The sequence below is a fragment of the Neofelis nebulosa genome, chromosome 12, assembly GCF_028018385.1.
Source record: "Neofelis nebulosa isolate mNeoNeb1 chromosome 12, mNeoNeb1.pri, whole genome shotgun sequence".
Lineage (NCBI taxonomy): Eukaryota > Metazoa > Chordata > Mammalia > Carnivora > Felidae > Neofelis > Neofelis nebulosa.
Window position 1 is genome coordinate 37,633,028 of NC_080793.1, and position 12,438 is coordinate 37,645,465.

At 38.6% G+C, this 12,438-nt stretch overlaps 1 protein-coding gene across 2 annotated transcripts in view; it reads right to left on the bottom strand.

The window, feature by feature from the left end:
* LOC131491722 (phospholipid-transporting ATPase FetA-like) overlaps positions 1 to 12,438 on the bottom strand; it is a 100,299-nt gene that overhangs the window by 73,051 nt on the left and 14,810 nt on the right. The gene's annotated exons all lie outside the window — the stretch shown is intronic.

Here is a 12,438-nt window from a genome sequence, read left to right on the forward strand (position 1 = left end):
ATGTTTATTTACTTTTGAGAGAGTGACAGACAGAATGTGAGTGGGGGAGAGGCAGAGAGAGGGGGAGATAACACAATCCAAGGCAGGCTCAAGGCTCTGAGCTGTGTTCTCAGACACAGCCTGACACAGGGTTCGAACCACAAACCATGAGATCGTGACCTGAGCCAAAGTCAGACGCTTAACCAACTGAACCACCGAGGCACCCCTGCCTTTGGTTAGTTTTCTATAGATTTTTATCCCATAGAGATACAAATATTTTATGTCTTGTGAAAAACATAACTCCAAAGGTTATGACTTGTGCACTTTAGGACTTCAATTAGTTTTATGTATAATTCAGAAATCTTAATCTTTCTTCATTAAACTGCCTATAAATACTTAGCTTCTACACTTTCATTTAAACTGATCTTAAGATCTTACTGATTATCGCATTAATTAATGAGTTAAATAAAATATTTGACACCTGGTTTTCTACACAAAAAAACCCTGCTTTTTTTCCCCCCTTCTTTCTCTTTATCCTCAACCCAGAAAAGGCCAATAAAGTATATTTATTTTAATCAATTTCTTTCAGGTCTCCCAAGTCACCAAGTGTGGATAAGCCAAGACTAGAAAAGTCTTTTCATCTTAATCATCCCAAATAAGATTAGATGGGGGGAAAACTCATATCTTGAGGGAAATGTAAACTCTAAGTAAAAGGATATTTCCAGCTAAGAGATGTTCAGCTATCAGGAAAAAGCACAACCGACTGGACAACTATGATTTGGAATAAGAATGTATCTTCCAGTTCTGGTCTCTGTGAGGCCCAAGTGACTTCATTAAGGATAAAATTCATATTTCAATAATCTAGGCAGGGTTCCATCAAATAACTTTGGGAGCCAGGAAGTTAATAGCAGGTAGTTAGATGTAAAACAACAGGAAATGAAATACTGGGTACTGTGACAAATTGGAGAGTGCATGCATCCAAATTAAAAAAAAAAAAAAGAAAATTAAATATTATGCAGACTAAACAAAATTACTTTGTGCTTGTTGGCTACAAGGCTTGTATCCCAACCTAAAGTCTGTTTTTTCTGTCAAAAGAACCTGTGTTCTCCTAACTAATGTTAGCAGTTCTAATATCACCATTCTCTAGGCACCCAGTTCTACTCTTAGTTGCGTACACCTCCACAGTAGGCTTGAGTTTCTATTGCTGCCAAGAAAGATGAGCCAAGAATGGGATATCCTGAAGTCCTGGCTTCTCTCCAACCCCTGCAGGGCCACCAGCAGCTTTTAGAGGGTAGTCTGGCCAAATCCACACAAGGAGCATAGCTAGGAATGTGAAATGGTTATAAGGAACATAATGGCCAGCCAGAGACCTGAGTAATGACTGTTTAGTTAGAATCAGGAACTCTGCATGCACATCATATTACATAGCAGCCAACTGGAAAGTACATTTAAGCTGTTAAACTGAGAGGGGGGAAAAATACAAACCTCAGAGGAGGAGCAGAAGAATGTGAGGGAAGGGAGGAAGGAATGGAATGTGGAGGGAGGGGAAGGGAAGCGAGACAGAGAAAAAAGAAAAGGAAAAGGAGAAGGAGGAGAAGGAAAAGGAAAAGGAAAAGGAAAAGGAAAAGGAAAAGAAAAGAAAAGAAAAGAAAAGAAAAGAAAAGAAAAGAAAAGAAAAGAAAAGAAAAAACATTAGGAGCTACAGAACCAGGTTTAATTTCACTCTGCTACTAATTAATGACAATGCGACTTGGAGCATGCTATTAACCACTTAGAAACCAGAGATCCTTCCCTCAAATTTCTTCTACAATGAGATTTTTAAAAAAAGAAACAGGAAATAAATTAGGGACACACAAGATGGAGAAAGACCCACTAAAGAATAAATGTGTCAGAGAGAGAGAGGTGTAATTATGTTATTGCAAACTAAATACAACATTAGCTTCTTCCACCAGACTGAGAAGAGCTATGAGAGGATTAAATTAAATAATGCATGAAAATGTCTGCCACAGTACTTGATTCAAAGTAGTCAATCAATAAATGGCAATGTTTTAAAATTTCTATATACATGCCCACTAAGCTGGTAAAAAAAAAAAAAAAGTTTAAGTCTAATAATATTGTGCTAGAGAGAAAGTAGACCCACTGGAAGGAACACTTACATACTATTGATGGTATTAAAAATAGGGCAACCACTTTGGAAAATAATATGGCTTTATCTTAGAGTTGATGAGGATTTATCCTATAACCCAGCTAGTCCATTTTATGTATACACCCTAGGGAAACTCTCATAATATGTCATATACAAAGATGTGTATGGTAGCACTCTCATAACAGCAAAATTGGAAACTAACCAGATAGCCATTAATGGTAGAATAGAGAAGTAACCTGTGTTATGTTCCTGTAATAGAAAACTACATAGCAATGAAAATGAAGGAAATACAGTTAAATACGTTAACATGATAAAATCTTAGGAATATAATATGTAGGGGGAAAATTGAAAAAGAATACATATGATATTATTCCACTTCCATAAAGTTAAAAATCATGCAAAACTATATCATTAGGGACATATATTTTCAAGGTAAACCTGTAAAGAGAAGAGAATACAAAGTACAAAATTCAGGAAAAAGTTTAGGGAGAAGGTAGGGAGAATGGAAAAGGCATACTGAGAGCTTCAAGCTACACTTGTGTTCATGTTATTGTTACTCTTTACAAATTACACATTTGTTGTAAACTTTATATCTATTCAACACATAATTACAAAAGAACTAAAAAATTAAAGTGAATACACCAATTATAGGAAATACTCTATCTTACTCATGAGGAGAGTAGTTTTTTAATAACCCTTATTGAAAGAAAAAGCCAATTTTGGTCACCACATTAAAAAAATCATTTTATTTTGAGATAATTTTAAACTTACAGAAGAGTTGCAAAAACACTATAGGGAATCTCCATATACCCTTCACCCCCCCTTACTCTTATGTTAACATCTTATATACCATAATAGAATAATTATACACTAAGAAATTAACCTTTGTATAACACTATAAACTGAAGTACAAAACAATTCTTTCTACTAATGCCATTTTTTTTGTTGTGGTTTTGGTTTTTCTTTTCTCCTTCTCCTTCTCCTTCTTCTTTTCTTGGCTCCAGGATCCTACATTGCATTTAGCTTTATGTCTTCTTCAATTTGTCAATGTTCCTCATTATTTCCTTGCATTTCATGATCTTGACACTTTTGAAGGGTACTGGCCAATTTTTTTGTAGAATGTGCCTCAACTTGGGTTTGTCTGATATGCCCTTCTTAGTGCATGTATCAGGAGATACATGCTATCATGTGTATTCCTGGTGATATGAACTTAGATTGCTTGGTTAAGATAGTGTCTGCCAGAACTCTCCACCTTAAACTTATTATTTTTCTCTCTGTAATTACTAAACATCTGGGAAAAGGCTCATCACATTTTAACAAGAAGGTTGAAAAACTCTAGACTCATAAGAAGTATCAAAGAGAAGGCAAGGAATAGCACTAGCTCTATAAGACATGGTTATAGGATTTGGACATGAGAATCTAAAGGTAGAAATAACAGGTCCCACCTTCAGCTGATAATCTCCAAGCTGCCTAGACCTTGAACTAAATCACATAACATAGAAATGAAAACAATATTACTGAAACTTGGAGTTAGGGCTGGAGTATTGATCTACCAATTCGCAGTCTTCCAACTGGCAAAATGGTACAAACCAACTTCAACTTCCTCCAAGCCCCAGCTGTGATTCTATGCTGCCAGCATCCTGCATTTACCCACAGTTATTATACACACACACACACACACACACACACACACAAAAAACCTGGAAAATTTATTTAGTATAAAGGTTTACAGCAAGTCTTTAAGTTTATATCTATCTCAATCTGAAAACTATATAACTATAATAAATACAATGAAGTCTGGCAATGGCATATTTGTGATACCAGCATAGCCAATGACTCTTACTTAGTACTAGAATGTCACAGACTGCATGCATACAAATCCTAATCGGTTCTCAATGAACAAATCTGTCTTCCAGAGAATAGAGCTCTTCATCAACAAAGGAACCTGGCGACAGGACTCTCATACAGAGGCAGATGTGCTATTACCTGACTAACGCTAAGAGCTGTGTTTCTCCCAGACTGTCATATAAAATCATGAAAGCTTTCAGTCTATTCCATTAAGGTTTCTCAGAGTTAGCTATTATATCCAATACATAAATCTCCAGTTACTCCAGAAATCAAGGTTCTCCCATCCCAATTTATATCACATGAATCTCAGCAAAGCTAACAGAAGTTTTCTTTTTTTCTTTTTTATTTATTTAAAAAAAATTTTTTTTTTCAACGTTTATTTATTTTTGGGACAGAGAGAGACAGAGCATGAACGGGAGAAGGGGCAGAGAGAGAGGGAGACACAGAATCGGAAACAGGCTCCAGGCTCCGAGCCATCAGCCCAGAGCCCGACGCGGGGCTCGAACTCACAGACCGCGAGATCGTGACCTGGCTGAAGTCGGACGCCCAACCGACTGCGCCACGCAGGCGCCCCGAAAGTTTTCTTTTTTTAAAGCAACAGAGGCACATATACAAAAAAAGCAAGTCTTCTCCCAAAACACTTTTAAGAGGCACAGTCCAAAACCCACCAGCACTCCACATTCTGCCTTTCTTCTCACAGTCCCCTCTTTACCTCATTTCAATCACAACTATTTTCTGACAGGAAAACACTCTAGAACAAGGATCTTCTTTAAAACTCGGGGAGGGGGGCGGTGGGAAGATGTTGAAACATCTACTAGTCTATGATGCCATTTAGATGACTAAACTTCCTTCAGTTTCCTACTTCTAATAGCTTCTTGGCTTTTGGGAACTTGCCACATTCCTTTGTTGTGGATTTTTTTCCTACTGTTTCCTCTACATAGGGAAAATGGGGTGAGTCTTGGCACCCTCATTTACAAACTGCTTTTTCCAAAGGTGATTCATGGACCTCTGATAACCTTTCAATTAATTTGGATTTGGTTTCAGGTGGTTTAAACAAAAAAAAGCTGAAGATTAATATAAAATAAACTTCAAATACAAAATGGGTAGCAAGGAACCTACAAAACGCTACAGTTTTTTAGCTACTGCTTCTATGTTCACACTCAGGGTCTTCCTCAGGAGTTACCTGCTTAGTCTATAAGGCAGGTTTTGTAAAGCAATTGTGTGCTACAAAAACCCTTCTTTTCTGCCTAGAGTGAGCTTTAAATTGGGTCTGACCAGGGGCGCCTGGGTGGCGTAGTCGGTTAAGCGTCCGACTTCAGCCAGGTCACGATCTCGCGGTCTGTGAGTTCGAGCCCCGCGTCAGGCTCTGGGCTGATGGCTCGGAGCCTGGAGCCTGTTTCCGATTCTGTGTCTCCCTCTCTCTCTGCCCCTCCCCCGTTCATGCTCTGTCTCTCTCTGTCCCAAAAATAAATAAAAAAAAAAAAAGTTGAAAAAAAAATTAAAAAAAAAAAAATTGGGTCTGACCAAATACTGCAGTCCACACAATCTCCTTTTGGTGCTTATAATTTTGTAGTCTCACAAAGTAAGCAGTAAATATGCTTATTAAGTAATAAAATATGATGCTTTCAGATGGTTTATTTTCCATTTGTTTTACTCTATAAAAACAAGGAAACATTTACTTAGTCTTAACGGTTTTGCACACATAGGTACTTAACAAATGTGTGTTGAATGGAATTTTAGAAATCAAATTTATGTTCTCTTTTAAATAAATTTATTTGTTTTATAATTGGAGTCAAGTGTCAAAGAGAACACTGACTGATAGGGAGTTTGGAAATCTCTGTTCTATTCTCAGCTGGATTCCTAAATTATTTGTACTTAAAGCAAATGACTTTTTCCTTCAATTTTCTAGATTTTCTCATCTATAATAAAGGGCAATACTTGTCACTTCCCTTTCTCACTCAAAAAAAGAAAGAAAGAAAGAGAAAAGAAAAGAAAAGAAAAAAAAGAAAGTAGGATGCCTGGATGACTCAGTCGGTTGAGCATCTGACTCTTAATTTCAGCCCAGGTCATGATCCCAGGGTCATGGGATGGAATCCCTCATTGGGCTCCGTGCTGAGCATGGAGTCTGCTTAAGATTCCCTTTCTGTCTGTCTGTCTGTCTGTCTGTCTCTCTCTCTCTCTCTCTTTCTGTGTGTGTGTGTGTGTGTGTGTGTGTGTGTCTCCCCACTGCCCCTCTTCCCAATTCACACCCTCTAAAAAACAAAGAGAGAAAGAGAAAAAGAAACAGAGAAAGAAAAGGATAAAAAAGGGGTTTTCAAATGGTGTTATGTAGAGCAAGCAGGTTTCTCAGGGACTGAAATAGGGTTAAGGTAGAGAGGATCAAGGAGGAAGAGGAGAGCACCTCCTTTCTCTCAACTTGAATAGCTCTGCTTTTATCTGGGATTTTCCTATATTTTAAGTTAAAAAAAAGGTAGCTTCTGCTGCTAAAAACAAAGTTAGAAAATACCTGGATATTTCTGGGATAAGTGATTATTAGAGTAAGTTAAAATGTACCTTTATAGATGGAACTCAACCTCCAGCTAGGCCAGACACAGTTCAAAGTTCCTACATAGCCTTTCTTGATGTACCTAACTCTGGTTTCTGTGTGGCCTTGGCACAAAATCCCAACAAAAGCTGGATCTACTGGGAACCATTTGAAGACATTTTGTCTCCTTACCTCAGTGTTTTCTTCTTCTTCTTCTTCTTATTTTTTTTTTTTAATGTTTATTTATTTATTTTTAAGAGTGGGGGGCAGGGAGAGGGAGAGAGAGAACATGAGCAGGGGAGGGGCAGAGAGAGAAGGAGACAGAGAATCTGTCAGTGCAGAGCCTGACATGGGACTTGAATCCACAAACTGCAAGACCATGACCTAAGGTGAGAGTCAGAAGCTCAACTGACTGAGCATCCCAGGCGCCGCTACCTGCGTCTTTTTCTATTCCCACGGTCACCATAGAGTTAATTGAGATACTTGGTCTTTCCTTTCCTTGTTCTAACAATTCATTTAGCTGTTTTTTTCTTCCCCTACCTTCCTCTTTGATTGCTTTGCAGTGTGATATAACGGAGTCAGGCTGACCTTAATTTAAACCTTGGAGCCAACACTTATCAAATGTTCAATCTTCTGGTAATGAGATAATTACTCTGAATTTTAGTCTTTCATCTCTCATGTTAAGATGATCATTTCACCTTGGTTGCAAGGATTATATAAAGTATATCAAACATTTTCTACAATGCCTTTCACATAATATGGACTGTTCCCCCAAAGCATTGTTCTTATCCCTGTTGTCTGTGTGTGCTTTCCCTGACTTATAACAAATCCTCTCATTGCATCTTTAGCCCTGGCTCCTAAAACCATCTCTAGTTGCAAACTCATACTGTGGGACATTTTCTCTTAGGTGCTTATAGCTTCTCAAGATAATCATGTTCCAAAATGGTATTTCTCACCTTCTCTGATTTTTAAATACTTTTTAGATAATAAAGGGAATACATTTTAATATAGGTATATGAATTTATATTACTATACAGATTGCTTAATAATTTTCACAGTATTAAAAAGTTATGTTTTAAAAAAGCTTAATTGGTATTATTTAAACAAAGGTAAAATCTGAGAAAGTAGCATCATGAACCAAATAATAGACATTAAGAGATATTCTCTACTTATTAATCACCTTCTCTGATTTTAAACATATCTGTTCATCTGCATTTCTATAACTTGTTCATGAAATCTAAAAATCACCTTCAGTTCCTCCTCTGATTATTGGTCAGGTCCTAAATATTTCATCTGAGGGTCTCTTGAAGCTCTTTTCTTTTCTTTCCTTCTTTCTTTTTTATGAGAGAGAAAGAAAGTGCAAACAGGGGAGGGGCAGATAGATAGGGAGAGAGAATCTTAAGGATGCTCCACACCCAGCACAGATCTTGATCTCATGACCCTGAGAGCATCCATGATCTGAGCCAAAATCAAGAGTCAGACACTTACCCGACTGAGCCACCCAGGCACCCCACTATTACTTCCTTTCTAATCCCACTAATATCATCTCAGATTTTTTTTACTTTCCTTTTGGATTCAATATCCTGTTATTTGCTTCTGACTTTTATGAATTATATATTATCCACTGCTGCCCTAAAGCAGAACACTGATCATGTCTTCTTACTAACCAGCTCACAACCTGCAGTGGCTCCCCATGGATTACTGAATGAAGTCCAAATATCAGCCACACATTCAATATGCTCCCATTTGAACCCTAACTGTTCTTTCATCTTTCTTTTCCACTATTTACTCTTATTCAAACTGGCCTATTGTACAGTTCCCTAAATATGGCCCAGACTTTTCTGCATCTATGCTACTGCTCACACTCTTCCTTCCAACTGTAATGCCCTTCCTATCAGTCAGAATCCTTCAAAGGCTATTTTAACACAGGCACGCTCAAACTCCACGAATCCAGTGTAGTTTCTTGCTTTCCTAGATCTAGAAATATTCTCCCCCTTCTCCCAACTCCCAATTTCTGTGTCCTCTACAGCCTTTGCATGGGGCCAGACTTGTAAGTAGGGGATTGGATGAACTTGAAAAAAAAAAAAAAAAAAAAAGAAAGAAGACAAGTAACAGGTAAATTTATTAAGAATATTAACCCAAGGAAACCCTTTCTGAAAAATACAAGTTATAAGATGGTTCCTGCTTATAACTTCAAGACAATTGCTATAAAGAACACAAACACTTTCTCTGGTGATGTTTAAAATCAGCTCTGGGATATGTACATCTCTCAATTAAAATCAATCCAAAGACACAATTGCTTAGCTTAATTACCTTAGCTGCCCTACTTCATTAGATACAAATGTAGCAGCCATGAAGTGGGAAGGATCTGTGATTCACATAATCCAAATCTTCATTTTTTTTGTGATGGAGTTTCCGGGCCCCACATGTCAGTTCCCTGCTGGTGATCCGTGTTCTACTACTCTACTTTATAGCAGAAGGCAGAACATTTCTAGTGCTACCAGGACAACAAGCTGTGGGGGTTTAAGTCACTCCAGTATTAATTAGGCTCCCTTTCCCCAAGAGACTAAACTGGGACCATCCCTGGATCACAGTGTCAGCTGGAGTTGTCAAGTGGTTTTCTCATACCATAAAGGGTTTTATTGGGTCTAAGGAGAGTCATAGAAGGGCCAGGGTGAACTAAATTAAACTAAGCTCAAGTTAAAATAATCATGTTATTGTGCTGGGAGCCACCCTGGATTGTGGACAGCTTCTCAGAGTCACTCTGATCCTGGAAATTCGAGAATTTCACGCTTGGAAAGGCACTGGGAGATATCTAATCCATCCTTCCACCCAGAGTAGTCATTCTCTGTGTTTAGCAACCCTGGCCGCCTTGCTTAAATACTTCCTATGAAGAAGAAATTGCTGTCTCTCAAGGCGGTCTCTACATTTTCAGACAGCTCTATTTATAAATTCCTTTATTCATTAAATTTCTCCTGATTCCTGTAAGCCCTGGAGGCAAGCAAGAGCCAAAAGTGAAGCCTGTGTAAGTTCTATCTTTATCTTTTCCCCAGCTGGTAAGTAAGTACTGAGATGAACAAACACCCTGTCCTTGAGTGTGCTACTTTATATAGTACCACCCTCACCTTCCATCATATGGTAATTGTGGTAACTACACTAGGTGCTGTGCTCCAGGGTCCTGAGCCCTGATATCTGGCTGATTCACTTACTTACTGCATGAGCAGCAGCCAATAAAATGAATTATGAGCACTCTACTAGTTTCTCAGCACAAATCTAGGACATGTTAGTTTTGCTGCTTAAATGCACTCCACTCAAACTTACCCAACCTCAAAAAAAAAATTAAAAAAAAAAAAAGGGGCCCCTGGGGGCTCAGTTGGTTAAGCGTCTGACTTCAGCTCAGGTCATGATCTCGCGGTCCGTGAGTTCGAGCCCCGCGTCGGGCTCTGTGCTGACTGCTCAGAGCCCGGAGCCTGTTTCGGATTCTGTGTCTCCCTCTCTCTCTGACCCTCCCCCATTCATGCTCTGTCTCTCTGTCTCAAAAATAAATAAACGTTAAAAAAAATTAAAAAAAAAACTTACCCAACCTCATACCCTTTTAGGGATTTCAATTCTCCAGTTTCTCTCTCAAAAGTTTCCAGTAACGTTACTTACATTCACTATACACATTTTCATTCTAGCCCAACAATTCCAAATCACATCCTAGTCTGGTTAGTTGGGCCCGTCCAAAGCAAGAGTAACAGTTCTGCTCATTGCAGTTCTGACAAAAGCTTGAGCAAGTGGACACGATTATTCATTTTTATAAGCCTCCTCAGCAACTCCAATCTGAGAATCCTGACAATCCCTGAATTTCAGTAACTATTGATAGATAGATTTCTGAGTCATGCTTGGTGGTCAGCTGTATAGTTGATCTCAAGAAGCTGTGTTATGCTTAACAGGGAGGCTATACAATCCCAAAAACGCATACAGAGATTTTGGGAACCAGATTTTAAACATATCCACCCATGCCCTTGAAAGGAAGTTAACAAGAATCAACATTAATAAACGTTTAATCCATCTATGGAAATTCCTTCAGGAATCTGCTTAAGAGATGAATTATAAATATGCTGATAAGATTAAAGTACAGCCTAAATACATTTCAGCATGGGGCTTGGGGTTCCTTTCTAGAAAGGAAGCCATGAAGTTAAAACAGAGCTAATCTGGGGCGCCTGGGTGGCGCAGTCGGTTAAGCGTCCGACTTCAGCCAGGTCACGATCTCGCGGTCCGTGAGTTCGAGCCCCGCGTCAGGCTCTGGGCTGATGGCTCGGAGCCTGGAGCCTGTTTCCGATTCTGTGTCTCCCTCTCTCTCTGCCCCTCTCCCGTTCATGCTCTGTCTCTCTCTGTCCCAAAAATAAATAAAAAACGTTGAAAAAAAAAAAAAAAAAAAACAGAGCTAATCTAAGAGAAGTTCTACTCTTTAAAACTAACATGTTGGTGGCACAAAAACAGTCAGATCAATAAAACAGAATAGAGAACCCAGAAATGGACCCACAAACGTATGGCCAACTAATCTCTGACAAAGCAGGAAAGAGTATCCAATGGAATAAAGACAGTCTCTTCAGCAAATGGTGCTGGGAAAACTGGACAGCGACATGCAGAAGAATGAACCTGGACCACTTTCTTACCATACACAAAAGTAAACTCAAAATGGATGAAAGACCTAAATGTAAGATAGGAAGCCATCAAAATCCTCGAGGAGAAAGCAGGCAAAAACCTCTTTGATCGTGGCCGCAGCAACTTACTCAACGCATCTCCAGAGGCAAGGGAAACAAAAACAAAAATAAACTATCGGGACCTCATCAAAATAAAAAGCTTCTGCACAGCGAAGGAAACAATCAGCAAAACTAAAAGGCAACTGACGGAATGGGAGAAAATATTTGCAAATGATATATCAGATAAAGGGTTAGTATCCAAAATCTATAAAGAACTTCTCAAACTCAACATCCAAAAAACAAATCATCCAGTGAAGAAATGGGCAAAAGACATGAATAGACACTTCTCCAAAGAAGACATCCAGATGGCCAACCGACACATGAAAAAATGCTCCACATCACTCATCATCAGGCAAATATAAATCAAAAACACAATGAGATACCACCTCACACCTGTCCGAAGGGCTAACATTAACAACTCAGGCAACAACAGATGTTGGCAAGGATGCGGAGGAAGAGGATCTCTTTTGCACTGCTGGTGGGAATGCAAGCTGGTGCAGCCACTCTGGAAAACAGTATGGAGGTTCCTCAAAAAACTAAAAATAGAACTACCCTACGACCCAGCAGTTGCACTACTAGGCATTTATCCACGGGATACAGGTGTGCTGATTTGAAGAGACACATGCACCCCCATGTTTATAGCAGCACTATAAACAATAGCCAAAGTATGGAAAAAGCCCAAATGTCCATCGATGGATGAATGGATAAAGAAGATGTGGTGTATATATATACAATGGAGTATTATTTGGCAATCAAAAAGAATGACACCTTGCCATTTGCAACTACATGGATGAAACTGGAGGGTACTATGCTAAGTGAAATTAGTCAGCCAGAGAAAGACAAAAATCCTATGACTTCACTCATATGAGGACTTTAAGAGACCAAACAGATGAACATAAGGGAAGGGAAACAAAAATAATATAAAAACAGGGAGGGGGACAAAACAGAAGAGACTCATACATATAGAGAACAAACTGAGGGTTACTAGAGGGGTTGTGGGAGGGGGGGATGGGCTAAATGGGTAAGAGGCACTAAGGAATCTACTCCTGAAATCATTGTTTCACTATATGCTAACTAATTTGGATCTAAATTTTAAAAAATAAAAAATAAAATTAAAAATAAATAAATAAAAAATGTATAAATAATTAAAAATGCATCTGTAAAGACAGCATTCATTCACTACCTCTTCCAAA